This window comes from Stegostoma tigrinum, chromosome 6 (genome assembly GCF_030684315.1).
Source record: "Stegostoma tigrinum isolate sSteTig4 chromosome 6, sSteTig4.hap1, whole genome shotgun sequence".
NCBI classification, from domain to species: domain Eukaryota; kingdom Metazoa; phylum Chordata; class Chondrichthyes; order Orectolobiformes; family Stegostomatidae; genus Stegostoma; species Stegostoma tigrinum.
In genome coordinates this window covers 112,520,388-112,545,053 of record NC_081359.1, presented here as the reverse complement: position 1 = coordinate 112,545,053, position 24,666 = coordinate 112,520,388, and positions in this window count along the sequence as shown.

The window sequence follows — 24,666 nt, the reverse complement described above, 5'->3', positions numbered from 1 at the left end:
ACCCATGGTAGGTCTGATGGGAGTCCTGTACAATTTGATCACAATTTTTTCAGACTACAATGTTTGACCACTAGACAGGGTAAATGTAGGAAGGATATCCACCATCAGCAGGGAATCCAAAATTATTCTCCAGCATCTGCAGTTCCCATTATCTCTGATACTATTTTAACCTCACTGCGAAGCCTCTTCTAGGGATGCCTAACCTGAAGAAGTTACCCTCCTCCCTCCGGACCAACCTCAGGGAATCTCTCTCCCATTGCAACTCTCTTGTACTCTCCATCTTCGGTCCGCCTCCCCCTCTCTCCCTATTTATTCCAGTTCCCTCTCCCCATCCCCCTCTCTGATGAAGGGTCTAGGCCCGAAACGTCAGCTTTTGTGCTCCTGAGATGCTGCTTGGCCTGCTGTGTTCATCCAGCCTCACATTTTATTATCTTGGAATTCTCCAGCATCTGCAGTTCCCATTATCTCAAAATCAGGAGTGACTGTTTAAGGATTCATGGCAGGCTCTTTAGGATTGAGATGAGAAGAAATTTCTTCACCCAGGGAGTGGTGATCCAATGGAATTCTCTGCCACAGAAAGCAGTTGAAGTCAAAACACGGAACGTTTTTAAGGAATCAGACATAGACTTCAGATATAGTTCTAAAGGGATCAAAAGGTATGGAGAGAAGCAGGAACAGAGTACGGAGTTGGATGATCGTACTGAATGATGGAGCAGGATTGAAGGCTTAAGATTTTAGCCAAGTTTCACCAAATTACCACTGTGCCCTGTGCCATACTCTAGTAGAAGAACCAAACAGTTTTTGGTTGGATTATTAGACTAATGAACTGCCAAGGTTTTCCAGATCCATCAGAAGTTCATTGCCAGATACCGGTTAGCGTACACTCTTTCTCCCAGGCACTTGCAAGGTGCAATGATCATTATGAGGACCTTTGTTTCCTACTCGGATGCAGGAGGTCCACAAGGGTGAGGGGAGTGTACTGAATGATGAGTGGTGTGTTGGGGTAGGCATGTGAAGGCAAGGGGTCTGTCAGGGGAAGAGGGCAAGGAGCTGACTTGGGAATGATCTACTGCATGTAGTGGTATGAACTGGCTGAGAGAGGATCGCAGCCTCGGGACTGGAGATGGACTGGTGACACTGAATTCAAAGGACCGACATTGGCTCCTGGTCCAGCCACACCTTAATTTTAAAATTCTCAACCTTATTTAGAAATTCCTCAATTGTCTTGATGTTCCTCATCTCTGTTTCATTCTCCAGCCCCAAAGCCCCACAAGATTGCGGTGATTCTCTTTATCTCACTCTTAAACTACCCCCAAATGCTCCACCACTGGCAAGTGCATTCAGCTGCAAGCTCTGGAATCCCCTCCCTTAACCTCTTTACTTCTCTTCCTCACCCTCCCACTGTAAAGGTGCTTGAAACCAACCTTCTTTTCTGAACTTTTGATCACCTGATCTGATACTACCCCATGTGACTTGGGTCATACCTATTTTTATAATTTACCTGTGAGCCCTCTGCAAGGTTTGATTAAGTTAAAGGAGCTTAGTTTTTCTCCAGAACAGCAGCCTAGTGGTCAGATGACTGGATTATAACAGAGTTCATGAGTTCACATCCTTACCACATGCAAAGTCAATCAACGTAGCACCACAAAATGACTCAACACCCTTCCAGTGCTAAGATTAACTCCTCAGGGCAGAGTCCAGCAGTCCAGCTCTGGCTGAGATCCCTGTTCCTGTATTTGCCAAAATGAGTATTTCTGGTTAAAAGACATTTCCTGTATTGCTGTCATAATGTTAACTGGAACTGTCTGAGTAATATTGCTAGGCCACAACCTTACCGAGCTCTGCACAGCAATTTCCTGACAAACGCTGAAAGAAAGATTAGGAACATTTCCGAGAAACACTGGTCAGGCTGGGTCCATTGCTTTTTGGTGAGGTTGTTTATAGCACAATGAAACACAGACATCACCGCTTCCAAGATAATAAAGTGTGAAGCTGGATGAACACAGCAGGCCAAGCAGTATCTCAGGAGCACAAAAGCTGACGTTTCGGGACTAGACCCTTGATGAAGGGTCGAGGCCCGAAACGTCAGCTTTTGTGCTCCTGAGATGCTGCTTGACCTGCTGTGTTCATCCAGCTTCACACCTTACTATTTTGGATTCTCCAGCATTTGCAGTTCCCATTATCACATCACTGCTTCCAATTAGCCAGGGTGACCCATTCCTGCAACAAGCAGTCTCAGTGCCGACAGCCTAGCAGAGTTGGGGATTTTGGAGCAATACCCACGAACATATACAAGAAACAGTGAGTGGGGAATTACCTGTCACCAGCCTTCCCCATCAGTTTCTTGCCTGGAGTTAGCATACAAACAAGGAACAAGGATTAAGAGTAGGCTATATGGTCCTTTAAGCCTGCTCCACCATTCAATAGTATCACGGCTGATCTGACTTTAACCTCAACTCTACATTCCAGGATAGCCATTACCTTTTATCCCCTTGGTAACCAAAAATCCATCTACTGCCTTGAAAATGTTTAAAGTTTCTGCATCCACTGCCTTTTGAGGAAGGGAATTCCAAAGACTCTCAATCCTCTGGCCGAAAAATGTTTCCTCATCTCTGTCTTAAAAGTGCACCTGTTTATTTTTAAACAGTGACGCCTAGATCTAGACTCTCCCACATGAGGAAACATCTCCAAATCAACCTAGTCAAGTCCCCACAGTATCTTTTACCTCTGACTATTCTATCTGGCCTTTCCTCATAAGGCAATCCATTCATTCCATGTATGAGAACTGCTTCCCACACATTAACATCCTTCTGTAAGTATAATGTCCAGCCCTGTCAACAGATCTGAAAATTTGCCCATGAAGAAGAGCACAACTCCCTGGGACTGTGTTAAGAGTTTTAGTGAACAATAAATGCTGGAGTTGCTGAGACACGACATATGGATTGCAACTGCAGACGATTGGAAGGGTGAACTGTGACAAGGATGCAGAAATCCTTTAGCATGATCTGGACAGGTTGGGTGAGTGGGCAAATCAATAGCAGACGCAGTATAATTTAGATAAATGTGAGATTATTCACTTTGGAAGCAAAAACAAGAAGGCAGATTACTACCAGAATGGCTGTAAATTGGGAGAGGAGAGTGTGCAGTCGGACCCGGGTGTCCTTGTGTACCAGTCGCTGAAGGGCAGCAGAGGGCAAAGAAAGCAAATGGTATGTTGGCCTTCATTACGAGAAGTTGAGTACAGTAACAGGGATGTGTTATTGTAGTTATACAGGATCTTGTTGAGGCCACACCTGAAGTATCATGCGTAGTTTTGGTCTTCATTCTGGAAGAAGAATGCCATTTATGATTCCAGCGATGGCCGACTAACATGAGGAGAGGTTGGCTAGGTTAGGATTATTTTCACTGGAGTGCAGAAGAATTTTGGGGGGGGAGGGAGGTCAGTAAGCTTACAATTCAGTAACCTTTAAGATACTAATGGATAAAAACAAGTGTAGTTGTCAGGTGAAGGTGCTAAATTGGGGGAAGGCTAATTACAATAATATTCGATGGGAAATAAAGAATGTAGTTAGGAGACAGATATTTGAGGGAATATTAATATATGGTATGTGGGAGTCTTTCAAGTGTAAGTTGCTGGGAACTTAGGACCAGCACATTCCTGTAAGGATGAAGGATAAGTATGGCAAGTTTAGAGAAACTTGAATAACGAGAGATATTGTGAGCATAATCAAAAAGAAAAATGAAACATTTAGCAAGGCGAGGAGGCTGGGAATACATGAAGCAAGGGTGGAATATAAGGAAAGTCAAAAGAAACTTAAGCAAGGAGTCAGGAGGGCTAAAGGGGGTCATGAAAAGTCACTGGTCAACAGGATTAAGGAAAATCCCAAGGCTTTTTATAAATATATAAAGAGCAAGAAGGTAGCCAGGGAGAGGGCTGGCCCACTCAAGGACAGGGAACAGAATTTATGTGTGGAGCCAGAGGAAATGGGTGAGGTATTAAATGGGTACTTCGTGTCAGTATTCACCACAGAGAAGGACTTGGTGGATGATAAATCTGGGGAAGGGTGTGTAGATAACATGGTGCGAAGCTGGATGAACACAGCAGGCCAAGCAGCATCAGAGGAGCAAGAAAGCTTGACGTTTTAGGTCGGGACCCTTCTTCAGAAATGGGGGAGGGGAAGGGGTTTCTAAAATAAATAGGGAGACAGGAGAGACGATAGAAGATGGATAAAGGAGAAGATAGGGTTAGAGGAGACAAACAGGTCAAAGAAGTCACCAAGGGTAGATAGTTTTGGTCATGTTGAGATCAAAAGGGAGGAGGTAGTGGGTGTCTGGAAAAACATTATGGTAGACAAGTCCCCAGGGCCTGATGGGATATACCCCAGAATATTAACAGGCAAGCGAGGAAATTTATGGGGCCTTGTCAGAAATCTTTGTATCCTCATTGGCTACGGGTGGGAGGGTGCACAGGATTGCAGAATAGCCAATGCCGTTTCTTTGTTTAAGAAGGGTGGGAAGGATAATCCAGCTAATTACAGGCCGGTGAGCTTACATCAGTGGTAGGGAAATTACTGGAGAGGATTCTTCCAGACAAGGTTTACTCCCACTTGGAAATAAGTTGGCATATTAGCAATAGGCAACATGGTTTTGTGAAGGGGAGGTCACCTCTCACTAACTTGGTTGAGTTTTTTGAGGAAGTGACAGAAATGATCAATGAGGGTAGGGCAGTGAATGTTGTCTGCATGGACTTCAGTAAGGCCTTTGACAAGGTCCCTCATGGCAGGCTGATACAGAAGGTAAAGTCGCACGGGGCCAGAGGTGAGCGTAAAAATGTGAGGTAATGCATTTTGGAAAGTCTAATCCAGATGGAAAATGTACAGTAAATGTCAGAACTCTTCAGAGCACTGATAAGCAGAAGGATCTGGGTGTACAGGTGCACAGGTCTCTGAAAGTGGTAACGCAGGTGGGGAAGGTAGTCAACAAGGCATATGGCATGCTTGCCTTCATCGGCCAGGGCACTGAGGTTAAAAATTGGCAGGTAATGTTGCAGCTTTATAGAACCTTAGTTAGGCTGCATTTGGAATATTGTGTAAAATTCTAGTCGCCACATTACCAGAAGGATGTGGTGGCTTTGGAGGGGGTACAGAAAAGATTTACCAGGATGTTGCCTGGTATGAAGGGTATTAGCTATGAGGAGAGCTGAAGAAACTTGGTCTGTTCTCACAAGGACAACAGAGGTTCAGGGGACAATCTGATCGAGGTCTACAAGATTATGAAGGGCATGGACAGAGTGGGCAGTCAGAAGCTTTTTCCCAGGGTAGAAGAGTCAGTTACTGGGAGCCATAGGTTTAGGGTGCAAGAGGCAAGGTTTAAAGGTGATGTACGGAGCAAGTTTTTTTACACTGAGGGTGCTGGATGCCTGGAACTTGCTGCCGGGGGAGGTGGTGGAAGCAGATACTACAGTAACTTTTAAAGGGCGTTTTGACAAATACATGAATAGGATGGGAATAGAGGGATATAGTCCCCAGAAGGGTAGGGGATTTTAGTTGTGACGGGCCGTATGTCAGTGTATGCTTGGAGAACCAAAGGGCCTGTTCTTGTGCTGTAATTATCTTTATTCTTTGTTCTTTACTTCATAGAAACTTTTAAAATTCTAACAGGACTACACAGGATAGGTGTTCCTGATGGTGGGTTTGCCAAGAACCAGGGGTCACAGCCTGAAGATTCGGGGTAGACCATTTAGGATGGAGATGAGGAGGCATTTCTACACCCAAATAGTGGTGAGCCTGTGGAATTCATACCACAGGAAGTAATTGATGCCAAAACATTGAATGTATTCAACAGGCAGCTAGATAGTGCACTTGGGGTGAACAGAATCAAAGGTTACAGGGAGAAAGCAGGATTACACTATCGAGTTCAATGATCAGCCATGATCGTGATGAATGAGGGAGCAGGCTCAAAGGGCCGAATGGTCTCCTCCTGCTCCTATCTTCTATGTTTCTATTTAATTGTTCACCTACAGGAGGGGAAGATTGATGATGATTTATTGACCTGCAACTCAAACACACCAACAACCTGCATCCCTCTGAACAGAAGATGTTTGTAGCTGGAGTCAGCATTGTTCCCTGCCAAACAACTGGCAGTTCCTGACACAGTGCAATAACTCACCTCCGCCAACAGGACTCGCTTACAGTCCCCGCAGTCAACAACATCAACCAAGCAACAAGCCAGCCTAAGGCCCTAGGCTAAAAACACACCAGAGGGTACTATAAAACACCATGTGTGAGCGACACACAGCAGGAAAGCACTGTGAAATAGCCCAGGCCACACCTATCTTCAGCTGCTTCATCAATGGTCTTCTATCCATCATAAGGTCAGAAGTTGGAATGTTCGTCAATGACTGCACAATGCTCAGCACCATTCATGACTCCTCGGATACCAAAGCAGTCCATGTCCAAACACAGCAAGAGCTGGACAATATAAAGGTGTGGGCAGATAAGCAAGTAAAATCACATCACACGAGTGCAAAGCAATAACTATCTCCAACAGGAGAGAATCTATCGACTATTGACATTGATTCCCCACTATTAAATAACCCAGGGATTATCATTGAAAAGAAACTGATCGGACCAGCCATATAAGTACTGCGACGACAGGCACAGCCTTGGTGGGCCGAAGGGCCTATTTCTATGCGGTATGACTCTAAAAGCAAATCAGAGGCTAGAAATTCACTGACGATTAACTCACCTCCCATCTCCCCAAAGACTGTCCACCAGCTCCAAAACACAAATAATGACTGGGATGGAATAATTCACACTTGTTTGGACAAATACAGCTGCAACAATGCTCAAGAAGTTTGATATCATCCAGGGCAAAGCAACCAACTTGATTTGGATCCACACTTTCAACATTCACTACCTTCACTATTGACACACAGTAGCAGCGGTATTACCACCTACAAGATGTAATTTCTAAGGCTCCTCCAAAAGAAATCAGGAATATCGCAAAGTATCAAAACCACAACCTCTATACCCTAGAAGGATGAGGGCTGCAGACGCATGGGAACACTACTAAGCCACACATCTTGACTTGTAACTATAATTTCTGGCCCATTAGTATGGAGGGGTCTAAATCCAGCAACTTCAATTCTAACAGAATTGTGGCACCCCTACAGGACTACAGCATTTCACCACTAACCTGTCAGAGGGAAGGAAGTTTGTTCAATTTATATCTGGACTGACTGGAATGAATTTAGGCAGAAACGGCTTGCTTCCATTAGAGTTTAAAAGAGCAAGGGGTTACTTTATTCAAGAGTATAAAATCCTGAATGGTTTTGACAGGATGGATGTAGAGAAGGATTAATAGTGGACTCAAGATGTTAACTCTGTTTCTCTCTTTTCTCAGATGCTGGCAGATCTACTGAGTTTCTATAGTAATTTCTATGTTTCCTTCAGATTTTCGGCATCCAGAATATTTTACTTGTATATTAAAGGAATGTAAGTTTCCTCATGTGGGGCAGTCTAGAACTGGGGGACGCTGTTTAAGAGTCGGAGGTTACCATTTTAAGACAGATGAGGGGAAATATTTTCTCTTGGAGGGTTGAGTAACTTTGGAAATCTCTGCCAGAACTTTCTGCCTAAGAAGACAATGTAGATGGGGTCATTGAATATTTTTTTAAGACAAAGGTGAATAGCTTCTTAAAAAAATACCAAAAGAACTGCTGTAAATCAGAAACAAAAACAAAGTTGCTGGTAAAGCTTAGCAGGTCTGGCAGCATCTGTGAAGAAGAAAACAAAGTTAATGTTTCAGGTCCGGTGACCCTTACTCAGAACTGTGAATAGCTTCTTGTTAGGCAGGAGAAATAAGAATTATCAGAAGGCAGATGTGATTGTGGAATGTTAAACATAAACGGGTTAGCAATGATCTTACTAATAGCTGAGCAGGCTTGAGGAGACAAATGGACAATTTCTACACCTATTTCGTATGCTTTATATGTAACTGGGAACAGGCAATAAATGCTGGCCTAGCCAGCAACACCCAGATTTCATCAATGGGCAATAAACAAAGTTAAAAGGGGCAGAGGCAGACTGCTTTTCTATTCATTGTGGGATGTGGGAGTCGCTGGCTGGCCAGCATTTCTTGCTCATCCCTAGCTGCCTTGAGAAGGTGGTGGTGAGCTGCCTTCTTGAACAGCTGCAGTCCTCTTGCTGTGAGTAGGCCCACAATGCTATTAGGGAGAGAATTCTAGGATTTCATCTTGTTAGTTGGAGAGATTTGGTACAACAACGCAGGGCATTAATGAGATCTCAAGTTGAGAGATGAGTGTAAATTTTTGGTCGCCTGATCTCCTACAAATGTCAATGTTGTAACGCTAGACCATCACTGAAAACAATTCAGAGAAGGGTAACTTGTGTGATTCTGTCCCTGGGATGAGGACAGACAGTCTTGTGAAGAAATGTTAAGCGGGTTAGGTCTATATTCACTGTGGAGTTTAGAAGATTGAGAGGTGATCTTAGTGATTTATAAAGGATTTTGAGGGGTCTTGACAGAGTGGTGGCTTAGAGGAGCTAAGTAGATATTTTTTGTAGGAGAGGCTTGAACCAGGGACAGAGTTTGAAAATAAGGAATGTCCAATTTAAGTCAAAGGTGAGAAGAAATTTCTCCTGAGGGCTGTCAGTCTTTGGAATTCTCTTCTACAGATTGCAATGTAAGTTAGGTCAATGAATCCATTCAAGGACGATTTTGACTGATTTTGGATGGACAAAGAGGTTGGACAGACAGGAAAATTGAGTAGTGATCACTATCATATCATCCCTGAGAAGGTGGAGAAGGCTTGAAGATCTGAATAACCTACACCTGCTTAATTTCTTATAATCTTATCATGGCCATTTCATTTTTGCTCAACTGCATTACTGTCCATGTCACTCTCCCACAACACTTCTGCAGGAAGTTAAATTTGTGCAAATTCCTATAACAAATCTCAGGAACCAAGTGTCAAGCAACTCAAAGGATGTACACCCACACATTGAGCTGAAAGGAAGACAATTGTTCAATTCCACATCTAGTCCATTTACTGTGGAAAGTCTGAATTCTTTGACTCTCTATGAGACAAATCAACGTAAACAGGTTCGCTACAATTGCTGTGCCAGAGACATTCAATCTATTTAATCTGCTGGGAAAGACTATTTGCATTTTATTCCACGGCTCAACCACTCTTGCATTACAGAGTTAACTAACTGCAGTGGATAGCTTCAAGTTGCAGGGTGGCCTGTGTGGTAATCCTCATAGCGAACATTCCCCTCACAACTGCGATGACACAGCCAGCCTAGCACACCCCACCTTCCTTAATCCTCAGTTCTCTGCTTTAATCCTTCTCTCTCCATACAAGCTAGTCAAACGTTACAGGTCTATACAAAGGCAGGGGCTAGGAGGAGTGGGGAGGGAAGATGTGGTGAAATGGAAAAGCGTTACTTTAAAGTTTTGAAAACACAGTTTGAAACTGTGAACACATTTTCAACACACCTTGCACTTCACCCAGGACCCAACATAATGAGCCAGCTCCTGCATCAACTGACAGGCTTTGACATGCAGCTCAGTGAGCTAATCGGTCCAATCAGGGACAGGTACTGCAGTAACTTTGCATGTTCAGAAGCCGCCTTGCTGAAGCAACTAGAAAGTTAAATGTACCAATCCCACTCAAACCACACACTCCAGACGAACAAACATATTCCAAACCACCACACCCAAAGCAGCACTAAAACAGTACCAAGCTGCTGCAAGCTTAATACTGAGAGAGCGCCGCACTGTCGGAGGGTCAGCGCTGAGGGAGCGCCGCACTGTCGGAGGGTCAGCGCTGAGGGAGCGCCACACTGTCAGAGGGTCAGCGCTGAGGGACCGCCGCACTGTCGGAGGATCAGCGCTGAGGGAGCGCTGCACTGTTGGAGGGTCAGCGCTGAGGGAGCGCCACACTGTCGGAGGGTCAGTGCTGAGGGAGCACCGCACTGTCGGAGAGTGAGCATTGAGAAAGTGCTGCACTGTCAGAGGGTCAATGCTGAGGGAGCGTTGCACTATCAGAGTGTCAGCGCTGAGGGAGCACCGCACTGTCGGAGTGTCAGTGCTGAGAGAGCACTGCACTGTCGGAGGGTCAGTGCTGAGGGAGCACCGCACTGTCGGAGGGTCAGTGCTGAGGGAGCACCGCACGGTCGGAGAGGGAGCATTGAGGGAGTGCCACAATGTCAGACAGCGAGTATTGAATGGTCACAGTATCAGAGAATCCAGACTGAGGGAGTGTCACACCGTCAAAGGATCAGTGCTGAGGGTGTGCCGCACTGTTGGAGGGTCAGTGCTGAGGGAGCCCTGCACTGTCGGAGAGTGAGCATTGAGGGAGTGCCACAATGTCAAGGAGCGAGCATTGAGGGAAGGTCAAAGTGTCAGAGAGTCCAGACTGACAGAATGCCGCACTGTTGAGAGAGTGAGCATTGAGGGAGTGCCACAATGTCAGAGAGTGAGCATTGAAAGAAGGTCACAGTATCAGAGAATCCAGACTGAGGGAGTGTCACACTGTCAAAGGATCAGTGCTGAGGGAGTGCCGCACTGTCGGAGGGTCAGTGCTGAGGGAGCGCTGCGCTGTCAGAGGGTCAGTATAGAAGGAGTGTTGCACTGTCGGCGGGTCACCATTGAGGGAGCACCACGCTGTTGGATGGTCAGCACTGAAGGGGTGCCGCATTGTCGGAAATTCCATACTGAGGGAGAGCCGTACTGTGGGAGGGTCAGCACAGTTGAAGGGTCCATACTGAGGGAGCACCGTACTGTTGGGAGAGTTTGTACTGAGGAAGCGCCGCACAGTCAGAGGGTCAGCACTGAGGGAGTGGCACATTGTCGGAGATTCCATACTGAGGGAGAGCCGCACTTTCGGAAAGTCCATAATTAGGGAGTGCTGCACCCCATGGGAGGATCAGCACTGAGGGAGCACCGCACTATTGGAGAATCTTTACCGAAGAAGCGGTGCACTTTTCGGGGAATGGGAAGAAAATCGGTGGCAGTCCCTATTCATAATGGCTGATGGCTGAGGAAATGGATCCTGGGCTGAGCCTGACGTATGGAGAATAATTACCCAGGGCCCTCACACTCCTCTCCTGGTGGCCTCTCTACTTCCCAGAGAATTAAAGAAACCTGATTGTGTGGAATCAGGCCATTCGGCCCATCAATTCCTCACCAACCCTCCAAAGAGCATCCCACCCAGACTCACCTCCCTACTCTATCCCTGCATTTGCCATGCCTAACCCATCTAGCCTGCACGTCCCTGATTACTATGGGTAATTTAGCATGACCATTTCATCCAACCTGCATGTATTTAGACAGTGGGAGAAAACCGCTGCACCCGGAGGAAACACAAGTAGACAGTAGGAGAATGTGCAAACTCGCCTAAGGATGGAATCTAGCCTGGATCCCTTGCGCTGTGAGGCAGCAATGCTAACCACAGAGTCAACATGCCATGCCATTCATGTGAGTGACTCTCTCTCTCTCAGTCTATCTGTTGTCTTACACTGAATTGCTTCACTCGTTGCAGTGGCTTCCTGGTCTCTCTGTCTCTCTCTCTTTCTCTCACCTATCTCTCCCTATGGCTATGTATCACACCCTCTCTCTCTTTTGCACTCACCCACCCCTCTCTCCCTGTGGTTGTCTCTCCTTGTTTCTCTCCCCTTGCAGGGAGGTCTCTGTTTCTCCCTGTGCATGTCACTCACTCATTCACATACCTCTCTCGCCAAGTCTCAGTGTCTCTCTCCCAGTGTGGTGACATTTCCCTCTTTCTCCCTGTGAGTGGGTGGATTTATGAAGGGGAAGTTGTGCTTGACAAATTTGCTGGAACTTTTTGGGGAAGTAACTACCAGAGGGGATATGGGGGAGCCAGAGGTTGTGGTGATAAAATATTAGGTGTAGAATTAAAGCTCATGGGATTGGGGTAGTATATCAAATGGGATTAAGAACTATTTGGCAGACAGGAAACAAAGAGTAGAAATAAACAGAGACAGTAGGAACTGCAGATGCTGGAGAATCTGAGATAACAAGGTGTAGAGCTGGATGAACACAGCAGGCAAAGCAGCATCAGAGGAGCAGGAAGGCTGATGTTTCAGGCCTAGAACATCAGCCTTCCTTCTCTCTGATGCTGCTCGGCCTGCTGTATTCATCCAGCTCTACACATAGGAATAAACAGGTTTTTTCTGAATGGCAGGCAGTGTCTAGCAGGAACCGCAAGGATCAGTGCTAGGACCCAGTTACCACAACAGATATTAATGATCTAGATTAGAAAACTTCTCAAAGTTTTCAGATGATACAAAGCTGGGTGGGAGGGTAAGCTGTGACAATGGTGCAGAGAAACTTCAGTGTGATTTGGACAAGTAAGTAAGTAAGGAAGGCAAATGTCAAATTCAGTGTAATGTGGAATAATGTGCGGATATCCACTTTGGTAGCCAAAACAGGATTATTATTTGATTGGTGATAGATTGGGAAAGGGGAAGGTGTAATGAGACCTGTGCCCCTCTACACCTGTCACTGAAAGTATGCATGCAGGTACAGCAGACAGTGAAGGCAAATGGTATAGGACACACGAACAGGATTAGGTCACTCAGCTGCTACAGCCTGTTCAGCCATTCAACAAGATCATGGCTGATCTGTGGTATAATTCCATATATATGCCTTCGGCCCATATCCTTTAACACTTTTGCTCATGGAAGAGAGTTCCAAACCTCTCCTGCCCTGTGTATGTAGAAGTGCTTCTTAACATCTCTCCTGAATGATCTGGCCCTAATTTCTAATCTATGTCCCCTTGTTCTAAAATCACTAACTACTGAAAATAATTTATCTTTATCTACCTGTCTATTCCTGTTAATATCTTGAAGATTTTGATCAGATTTATTCCTTAACATTCTAACTTCTAGAAAAACCAGACCTAATTTTTTATAATCTCTCCTCATAGTGGAATCCCTAAAGTCCAGGTATCATTCTTGTAAACCTACATTGTGCTCCCTCCAAGGGCAATATATCCTAAGGTCTGGTGCCCAGATCTGCTCACAGCACTCCAATTGGGGCTTAACTAGGGTTTCTGCATCTTTATACTCCAGTCCTCTATACATAAAGGCCAGAGATGCATTAGCTTTCTTGATTAGTTTTTACACCTGCTCATTGCATTTTAAAGACCTGTGCATCGGAACTGTCAAGTCTCTTCGGACATCCGCTTCATATCATGTAAATCAGGGTACTTCCTATATGTGGACAACCTCACACTTGCTTACAGCAAACTCCATCTGCCACAGTTTTGTCCATACACATTGTCTATCAATATCCCTTTGTAAATAATTTTTGTAATGCCACCTAACTTGTGTCATCAAAAAATTTGGATAGATGACTTTCTATGCAAAGGTATTAATAAATAATGTGAATAATTGAGGCCTTAACACAGATCCTTGGGACATCACTGGTCACATCCTGCCAAAGTTAGTACCCACCCATTATCCCTATTTTGTGACACCTATCACTCAACCATTTTCGCAACCATATTAGTAATTTGCCCTCAATTCCATTAACCTTGGTTAAGAGTCCTTTATGTGGAACTTTATCCAATGCTTTCTGGAAGTCCAAATAAACAACATCTATAGACTTTCAAATGCCCATTACCAAAAAATTCAAAGAGGCCTATTGGCCTTCATGGCAAGACAAGTACAGCAGAAATGCGAGATAACAAAGTGTAAAGCTAGATGAACACAGCAGGCCAAGCAGCAAGCGAGCTGTGTTCATCCAGCCCCACACTTTGTTATCTTGGATTCTCCAGCATCTGCAGTTCCCATTATCTCAGGATCTTGCCTCATTCTGTCCAAGTTTTTTTCATCCCATGATCTGTACATCCTTGCTTACAATGATTTGTCTGCACTGCTCACAAACAAAGCTTTTCACTGTACTTAGATACACATGACAATAAATCAATCAAGCAAAGAATAGGAAGTGAGGGAGCATCCTCAGATTGAAGGGATGACCCTCCCTTTAACACCGAGATGAGGAGAATGGTGACTCTGTGGAACTTACTGCCACAGAGGGTTGTAAAGGCCAATTCACTAATTGCATTTAAGACAGAGATAGTTAGGTTCTTCATTGTTCAAGGTATCAAGGTTCACAGGGGGAAGCAGGAGAATGGGGTTAAAAATGTATCCACCATGATCGAACGGTGGAGCAGACCTGACAGGGTTAGTGGTCTAATTCTGCACCTATATCTTGTGGTCTCAGAGCCATGTGTTGGGGGGAGTGAGGTAAAATGGCTTGTCCCCCACTGTGAAAGGACATTTTCCCTTAGTGTTGGTGCATTGACTCTCATTCTGTCTCTCCACCCATGGGGGGGGGTGGTAACTGTCTCACCCTCCTGCCAGTCAAGGGGGTATTTAATCACACTCACCTCTCATCCCTTCCAGTAAGGGAATGAATACCTGTGTCCTACCCACAAGTCAGGGCATTTTGCCATCAGTGATAAGGCATTTCTCTCACTCACCTCTCCCCGAGTGAAGGGGTATTTGTCCTCAGTACTGGAATACATTCTCATTCACCCACTGATCTGAGGGAAGGAGAGGTGAGTATCTGTCACTCTCCCTCTCTCTCTGTGAAGGGGGTATCTGTCCTCAGCGACAGGATATTTACTCACTCACCTCCCTCACTCCCTGTGAGGGGGCTATCTGCCCTCAGTGACTGGGTAGTTACTCACTCACCTCCCTCTCCGCCTGTGAGGGTAATTGCCCTCCGTGACCGGGGTATTTACTCCCTCACCTCCCTCCCCCCTGTGAGGGGAAAACTACCCTCAGTAACAGGGTATTTACTCACTCACCTCCCTCCCCCTGTGTGGGGGGTAACTGCCCTCAGCGATGGGATATTTACACACTCACCTCCCTCCCCCCGTGAGGGGGGTAACTGCACTCAGTGACCGGGGTATTTACTCACTCACCTCCCTCCCCCTGTGCGGGGGGTAACTACCCTCAGTGACTGGGGTATTTACTCACTCACCTCCCTCCCCCTGTGAGGGGTGTAACTGCCCTCAGTGACCGGGGTATTTACTCACTCACTTCCCTCCCCCTTATGAGGGGGGGTAACTGCCCTCAGTGATGGGGTATTTACTCACTCACCTCCCTCCCCCCGTGAGGGGGGGTAACTGCCCTCAGTGACCGGGGTATTTACTCACTCACCTCCCTCCCCCTGTGAGGGGGGTAACTGCCCTCAGTGATGGGGTATTTACTCACTCACCTCCGTCCCCCTCTGAGGAGGGTAACTGCCCTCAGTGACAGGGTATTTACTCACTCACCTCCCTCCCCCTGTGAGGGGGGGTAACTGTCCTCAGTGACTGGGGTATTTACTCACTCACCTCCCTCCCCCTGTGAGGGGTGTAACTGCCCTCAGTGACCGGGGTATTTACTCACTCACCTCCCTCCCCCTGTGAGGGGGGTAACTGCCCTCAGTGACTGGGGTATTTACTCACTCACCTCCCTCCCCCTGTGAGGGGGGTAACTGCCCTCAGTGATGGGGTATTTACTCACTCAACTCCCTCCCCCTGTGAGGGGGGTAACTGCCCTCAGTGAAGGGGAATTTACTCAGTCACCTCCCTCCCCCTGTGAGGGGGGTAACTGCCCTCAGTGATGGGGTATTTACTCACTCACCTCCCTCCCCCTGTGAGGGGTGTAACTACCCTCAGTGACTGGGGTATTTACTCACTCACCTCCCTCCCTCTGTGAGGGGGGTAACTGCCCTCAGTGACTGGGGTATTTACTCACTCACCTCCGTCCCCCTGTGAGGAGGGTAACTGCCCTCAGTGACAGGGTATTTACTCACTCACTTCCCTCCCCCTGTGAGGGGGGGTAACTGCCCTCAGTGATGGGGTATTTACTCACTCACCTCCGTCCCCCTGTGAGGAGGGTAACTGCCCTCAGTGACAGGGTATTTACTCACTCACCTCCCTCTCCCAGTGAGGGGTGTAACTGCCCTCAGTGACTGGGGTATTTACTCACTCACCTCCCTCCCCCTGTGAGGGGGTAACTGCCCTCAGTGATGGGGTATTTACTCACTCACCTCCCTCCCCCTGTGAGGGGGGGTAACTGCCCTCAGTGACCGGGGTATTTACTCACTCACCTCCCTCCCCCTGTGAGGGGGGTAACTGCCCTCAGTGATGGGGTATTTACTCACTCACCTCCGTCCCCCTCTGAGGAGGGTAACTGCCCTCAGTGACAGGGTATTTACTCACTCACCTCCCTCCCCCTGTGAGGGGGGGTAACTGCCCTCAGTGACTGGGGTATTTACTCACTCACCTCCCTCCCCCTGTGAGGGGTGTAACTGCCCTCAGTGACCGGGGTATTTACTCACTCACCTCCCTCCCCCTGTGAGGGGGGTAACTGCCCTCAGTGACTGGGGTATTTACTCACTCACCTCCCTCCCCCTGTGAGGGGGGTAACTGCCCTCAGTGATGGGGAATTTACTCACTCACCTCCCTCCCCCTGTGAGGGGTGTAACTACCCTCAGTGACTGGGGTATTTACTCACTCACCTCCCTCCCTCTGTGAGGGGGGTAACTGCCCTCAGTGACTGGGGTATTTACTCACTCACCTCCATCCCCCTGTGAGGAGGGTAACTGCCCTCAGTGACAGGGTATTTACTCACTCACCTCCCTCCCCCTGTGAGGGGGGTAACTGCCCTCAGTGATGGGGTATTTACTCACTCACCTCCCTCCCCCTGTGAGGGGGGTAACTGCCCTCAGTGATGGGGTATGTACTCACTCACCTCCCTCCCCCTGTGAGGGGGGTAACTGCCCTCAGTGACTGGGGTATTTACTCACTCACCTCCCTCCCCCTGTGAGGGGGGTAACTGCCCTCAGTGACTGGGGTATTTACTCACTCACCTCCATCCCCCTGTGAGGAGGGTAACTGCCCTCAGTGACAGGGTATTTACTCACTCACCTCCCTCCCCCTGTGAGGGGGGTAACTGCCCTCAGTGATGGGGTATTTACTCACTCACCTCCCTCCCCCTGTGAGGGGGGTAACTGCCCTCAGTGATGGGGTATGTACTCACTCACCTCCCTCCCCCTGTGAGGGGGGTAACTGCCCTCAGTGACTGGGGTATTTACTCACTCACCTCCCTCCCCCTGTGAGGGGGGTAACTGCCCTCAGTGATGGGGTATTTACTCACTCACCTCCGACCCCCTGTGAGGAGGGTAACTGCCCTCAGTGACAGGGTATTTACTCACTCACCTCCCTCTCCCTGTGAGGGGGGTAACTGCCCTCAGTGATGGGGTATTTACTCACTCACCTCCCTCCCCCTGTGAGGGGGTAACTGCCCTCAGTGATGGGGTATTTACTCACTCACCTCCCTCTCCCTGTGAGGGGGGTAACTGCCCTCAGTGTCTGGGGTATTTACTCACTCACCTCCCTCTCCCTGTGAGGGGGGTAACTGCCCTCAGTGACTGGGGTATTTACTCACTCATCTCCCTCTCCCTGTGAGGGGGTAACTGCCCTCAGTGATGGGGTATTTACTCACTCACCTCCCTCCCCCTGTGAGGGGGAAACTGCCCTCAGTGATGGGGTATTTACTCACTCACCTCCCTCCCCCTGTGAGGGGGTAACTGCCCTCAGTGACTGGGGTATTTACTCACCTCCCTCCCCCTGTGAGGGGGGTAACTGCCCTCAGTGACTGGGGTATTTACTCACTCACCTCCCTCCCCCTGTGAGGGGGGGTAACTGCCCTCAGTGACCGGGGTATTTACTCACGCACCTCCCTCCCCCTGTGAGGGGGGTAACTGCCCTCAGTGATGGGGTATTTACTCACTCACCTCCCTCCCCCTGTGAGGGGTGTAACTGCCCTCAGTGACCGGGGTATTTACTCACTCACCTCCCTCCCCCTGTGAGGGGGGTAACTGCCCTCAGTGACTGGGGTATTTACTCACTCACCTCCCTCCCCCTGTGAGGGGGGTAACTGCCCTCAGTGATGGGGTATTTACTCACTCAACTCCCTCCCCCTGTGAGGGGGGTAACTGCCCTCAGTGACTGGGGTATTTACTCACTCATCTCCCTCTCCCTGTGAGGGGGGTAACTGCCCTCAGTGATGGGGTATTTACTCACTCAACTCCCTCCCCCTGTGAGGGGGGTAACTGCCCTCAGTGACTGGGGTATTTACTCACTCAACTCCCTCCCCCTGTGAGGGGGGTAACTGCCCTCAGTGACTGGGGTATTTACTCACTCAACTCCCTCCCCCTGTGAGGGGGGTAACTGCCCTCAGTGACTGGGGTATTTACTCACTCATCTCCCTCTCCCTGTGAGGGGGTAACTGCCCTCAGTGATGGGGTATTTACTCACTCAACTCCCTCCCCCTGTGAGGGGGGTAACTGCCCTCAGTGACTGGGGTATTTACTCACTCACCTCCCTCCCCCTGTGAGGGGGGTAACTGCCCTCAGTGACTGGGGTATTTACTCACTCATCTCCCTCTCCCTGTGAGGGGGGTAACTGCCCTCAGTGACTGGGGTATTTACTCACTCATCTCCCTCTCCCTGTGAGGGGGGTAACTGCCCTCAGTGACTGGGGTATTTACTCACTCATCTCCCTCTCCCTGTGAGGGGGGTAACTGCCCTCAGTGACTGGGGTATTTACTCACTCATCTCCCTCTCCCTGTGAGGGGGGTAACTGCCCTCAGTGACTGGGGTATTTACTCACTCACCTCCCTCCCCCTGTGAGGGGGGTAACTGCCCTCAGTGACTGGGGTATTTACTCACTCATCTCCCTCTCCCTGTGAGGGGGGTAACTGCCCTCAGTGATGGGGTATTTACTCACTCGGTTCCGCCGCCATCCACCGGCCCTGACGTCATCACGCCGCACGCACGGCGTGGCCCGCGCTGTTGTCATAGCAACCGATCACCGAGCGCTCTCCCGCTCCGCCCCCATTGGCCAGCGCCTGGATCCCTCAGGATCTTTCCCCGGCACTGGATCCAGCGGCGCGGAGACAGGATTTACCGCACCGAGTGGATCGCCCCAACGTGGCGTGGTTCTCCCCGACACTGACACCTAGTGGATCACCGTGAGGCTGAGTGAATCGCTCCGAAACCAAGAGGATTGCCCTGGCACTGACCAGATCACACGGGCATGGAGGTGATCCCCTGTGCTGAGTTGATCTCCCCGAGCTGGAATGGTCATCCGGACACCTAGTGGATCACCTCAGCACCGACTGGATCCCCTGACACAGACTGGCGTCAGTTTGCACCGTGGCCACGACGACTTTGGATCCAGCTGAATAAAAACCGAAAGCAGTGCGGATGTCGTAAACCAGCAACAAAAACAGAAGTTGCTGGCTGCATCTGTGATGGAAATAAACAGAGTTCATGTTTCGGGTCCGTTTCTGAGGAAGGGTCACCGGGCCTGAAACATTTACTCTTTTTCTTCACTGTTGCTGCCAGACCTGCTGAGCTTTTCCAGCAACTTCAGTTTCTTCAGTGGATCCCACCAACCCTGTGTGTATTCCATCACTCCTCATTGGATCTATCCACCTGGAATGAATCAAACTGATACCAAGGGATCCCATCAACCACGTAGTTACAACTGAGACAGTGGATCCCAATGATCAATTGAATCCCACAGGTGCATCATGGATCCATAAGATCATAAGACATGGAAACAGAAATTAGGCCATTTGGCCCTTTGCGTCTGCTCTGCCATTCAATCATGGCTGATACGTTTCTGAACCCCATTCTCCTGCCTTCTCACCATAGCCTTTGATCCTTTTAACAATCAGGAACTTATCTATCTCAATCTTAAATGTACTCAATGACCTGGCCCCCGCAGACTTCTGTGGCAATGAATTCAATAGATTCACCACTCTCTGGCTGAAGACACTTCTTCCTATCCCCATTCTAAAAGCTATTCCCTTTATTCTAAGGCTGTGCCCTAGGATCCTAGTCTCTCCTACCAATGATGCATCTTCCCAACATCCAATTTGTCCAGGCCATTCAGAATTCTGTAAGTTTCAATTACATCTGCCCTTATCTTTTTAAACTCCAATGATTATAGTCCCAGAGTCCTCAAATGTTCCTCATATGTTAAGCCTTTCATTCCTGGGACCATTCTGGTGAACCTCCTCTGGACCCCCTCCACAGCCAGTACATCCTTCCTGAGATACAGGTCCTAAAATTGCTCAAGATATTCTAAATGTAGTCTGGCCAGAGCCTCAGAAGTACATTCCGAAATAAATGTCAATAATTTGCCTTTCTAGCTACTGACTCAATCTGCAAGTTTACCTTAACAGAATCCTGGACTAGGACTTCCAAGTCCCATTGTACTTCAGATTTCTGAATTTTCTCCACACTTAGAAAATAACCTATGCTTCTATTCTTCCTACCAAAGTGCATGACCTCACACTTTCCCACTTTGTATTCTATCTGCCACTTCTTTGCCTGGTCTCCTAACCTAAGTCCTTCTGCTGCCTCCCCACCTCCTCAATACTGCCTGTCTCTCCACCTATCTTGGTAGCATCTGCAAACTTAGCCAGAATGCCCTTAATTTCTTCATCTAAACCATTAATGTATAAAGCAAAAAGTTGTGGTCCCAACACTGACCCTTTGGAACACCACTTGTCAATTGCTGCCATCCTGAGAAAGACCCTTTTATCCCCACTCTATATACTTTCTGCCAGACAGCCAATCTTCTATCCATGCTAATACCTTGCCTCTAACACCATGGACCCTTATCTTGCTCAGTAGCCTCCTGTACAGCACCTTGTCAAAGGACTTCTTGAAGTCCGGGTAGATAACACCCAAAAGCTCTCCATGATCTAACCTGCTAGTTACCTCTTCAAAGAATTGTAACAGATTTCTAGGCATGACCTTCCCTTGGTGAAACCATGCTGACTTTACCCTATTTTACCATGCACTTCCACGTATTCAGAAATCTCATCCTTGACAACAGACTCCAAAATCTTACCAATGACTGAGATCAAACTAATTGGCCTATAATTTCCCACCTTTTGCCTCACTCCTTTTTCAAACAGGGTTGTTACATTAGCAATTTTCCAGTCCTCAGGGACCATCCCTAACTGCCGTAGTTCCTGAAAGATCATCACCAACGTCTCCACTTTCACTTCAGCTTTCTTCTTCAGAGCTCTGGGATGTAGTCCATCTGGTCCAGGTGGTTTATCCACCTTCCGATATTTTAGTTTTTCGAATACCTTCACCTTGGTGATGGTCAGCATACTCACTTATGTTTGCTCACGACTCTCTTGAATTTTGGGATGTTACTCATGACTTCCACGGGAAGACTGATACAAAGTATTCGTTCAATTCCTCCACCATTTCTTTGTTGCCCATGACTACTTCTTCAGCCTCATTTTCCAGTGGCCCAATGTCCACCTTTGCTTCTCTTTAGCACTGTAGAAATCTAAGGAAACTCTTGCAATCTTCTTTTATGTTACTGGTTAGCTTATCCCCATCTCTAGACTTTAATGCCCTCTCCTGAGTTCTCCTTTCTTTTCACTTTATTCATACTTTTCCATCCAGTTGAATCCACACCCACAGAGCTCATGACACTTTTTTTTCTATTCATTCGTGAGATGTGGACATTGCTGGCTGGCCAGCATTTCTTGCCTGTCCCTAGTTGCCCTTGAGAAGGTGGTGGTGAGCTGCCTTCTTCAACAGCTGCAGTCTTCCTGCAGTGAGTTGACCCACAATACTATTAGGGAGGGAATTCCAGGATCTTGACCCAACAACAGTGAAGGAACAGCGATATATTTCCAACTCAGGATGGTGAGTGGCTTGGAGAGCAACTTGCACGACGGTGGTGTTCCCATGGATCTGCTCTCCTTGTCCTTCGAAGTGGAAGTGGTCATAGGTCTTGAAGGTACTGTTTGAGGATCTTTGGAAAATTTCTGCAGTGCATCTTGTAGATAGTACACACTACTGCTACTGAGTGTTGATGGTAGAGGGAGTAGATGCTTGTGGATGTGGATGGTGGGCAGGCTTTGGGGAGCCAAGAGGTGAGTTACTCGCCGCAGTATTCCCAGCTTCTGAAGTGCTTTTATAGCCACTGCGTTAACGTGGTGAGTCCATTTGAGTTTCAGATCAATGATAACCCCCAGGATGTTGATAGTGGGGGATTCAGTGATGGTAACACCATTGAATGTCAAGAGACGGTGGTTGGATTGTCTCTTATTGGTGATGGTCATTGCCTGGCATTTGTGTGGTACAAATGTCACTTGTCACTTGTCAGCCTAAATCTGGATATTGTTCCGGTCGTATTGCATTTGAACATGGACTGCTTCAGTAGCTGAGGAGTTGTGAATGGTGCTGAACATTTTGTAATGATCAGCGAACATCCCCACTTCTGACCTTATGATGGAGGGAAGGTCATTGAGAAGCAGCTGAAGATGGTTGGGTCTAGGACACTACCCTCAGGAACTCCTGCAGAGTTATCCTGGATCTGGGAATGATTGACCTCCAGCAACCACGACCATCTTCCTATGCGTCAGGCATGACTCCAACCGTCACAGAGTTTGACCCCAAATACCCATTGATCCCAGTTTTGTTAGGGCTCCTGATACCACACTCAGTCAAATACAGCCTTGATTTCAAGGACTATCAGTTTCACCTCACCTTTGGAATTCAGCTCTTTTGTCCATGTTTGAACCAAGGCTGTAATGTGGTCAGGAGCTGAGTGGCCCTGGCGGAACCCAAACTGGGCATCACTGAGCAGATGATACCAAAGTGTGGAGCTGGATGAACACAGCAGGCCAAGCAGCATCTTAGGAGCACAAAAGCTGACATTTCAGGCCTACACCCTTCATCAGAAAAGCGTTTCTGATTTAGGGTCTAGGCCCGAAACATCAGCTTTTGTGCTCCTGAGATGCTGCTTGGCCTGCTGTGTTCATCCAGCTCCACACGTGGTTATCCCAGATTCTCCAGCATCTGCAGTTCCCATTATCTCTGTCACTGAGCAGATTATTTCTGAGCAGGTGCTGCTTGATAACACAGTTGGTGACAACTTCCATCACTTTACTGATGATCAAGAGGAGAACTAATGGGGCAGTAATTGGCCGGGTTGGATTTGTCCTGCTTTTTGTGTACAGGACATATTTGGGCAATTTTCCACATTGTTGGATAGATACCAATGTTGTTACTGTACTAGAACAGCTTGGTTAGGGGAGCGGCAAGTTCTGGAGAACAGATCTTCAGTACAATTGCTAAAATATTATCAGGGTCTGAAGCCTTTACAGTATCCAGTGTCTCCATCACATGGATCGAATTGAATTGGTTGAAGACTGGTATCTGTAACACTGGGGACCACTGGAGGAGGCTGAGATGGATCATCCACTCGGCAACTCTGGCTGAAGATGGCTGTGAATATTTCAGCCTTACCTTTTGCATCGATGTGCTGGACTCTTCCATCATTGAAGATTTTTGTGGAGTCTCCTCATCCAGTGAGTTGTTTAATTCTTCCCTACCGTTCACAACTAGATATGGCGAGTTTGCAGAGCTTAGGTCCGATCCATTGGTTGTGGGATTGCTAACTCTGTCTATTACTTGCTGTTTATGCTGTTTGCCGTGCAAGTAGTCCTGTTTGGTGGCTTCACCATGTTGATACCTCAACTTTAGATATGCCTGATGCTGCTCCTGGCATGCCTTGTGCAATGTCGATTGAACCAGGGGTGATATGCCAAGCCATGAGGTTGTAGATTGTGCTGGAGTACAATTCTGCTGCTGTTGAAGGACCGCAGTGACTCATGGATGCCCAGTCTTGAGTTGCTCAATCTATTCAAAGTATGTCCAATTTAGCACGGTGATAGTGCCACACAACACGATGGAGATTATTCACAATGTGAAGGCAGGACTTCATCTCCACAAGGACTGCATGATGGTCACTCTTACCAAAACTTTCATGGACAGATGCGACTGTAGCTGGCAGATTGGTAAGGAAGAGCTCAAGTATGTTTTTCTATCTTATTGGTTCCCTCACCACCTGCCACAGACCCAGTCTAGCAACTATGTCCTGTAGGACCCGACCAGCTCGATCAGTAATACTGCTACTGAGCCACTCTTAGTGAAGGACATTGAAATCCCCCACCCAGAGTGCATTTTGTGACCACTACTATCCTCAGTGCTTCCTCCAAGTGTTGTTCAACTTGGAGGAGTACGGATTCATCAGCTGAGGGAAGAGAATATGTGGTAACCAGCAGGAGGTTTCCTTGCCCATGTTTAACCTGAAGCCATGAGATTCCATGGGGTCCAGAGGACTCCTGGAGCAACACCCTCCTGACTGTAACCCACTGTGCCACTCCCTCTGCTGGGTCTGTCCTGATAATGGGACAGCACATACCCAGGGAAAGCGCTGCTGGTGTCTGTAAGTTATGATTCTGTGAGTATGACTATGTCAGGCTGTTACTTGGCTAGTCTGTGAGACAGCTCTCCCAATTTTGGCACTAACCCCCAGACGTTAGTGAGGAGGACTTTGCAGGGTCGACAAGACTGTTTCTGCCGTTGCTGTTTCCAGTCCCTGGGTCAATGCCAGGTCATCCGTCCAGTTTCATTTCTTTGAGACTTTGTAGCAATTCATACATCTGAGTGGCTTGCTAGACCATTTCAGGGGGCAATTATGAGTCAACCACATTGCTGTGGGTC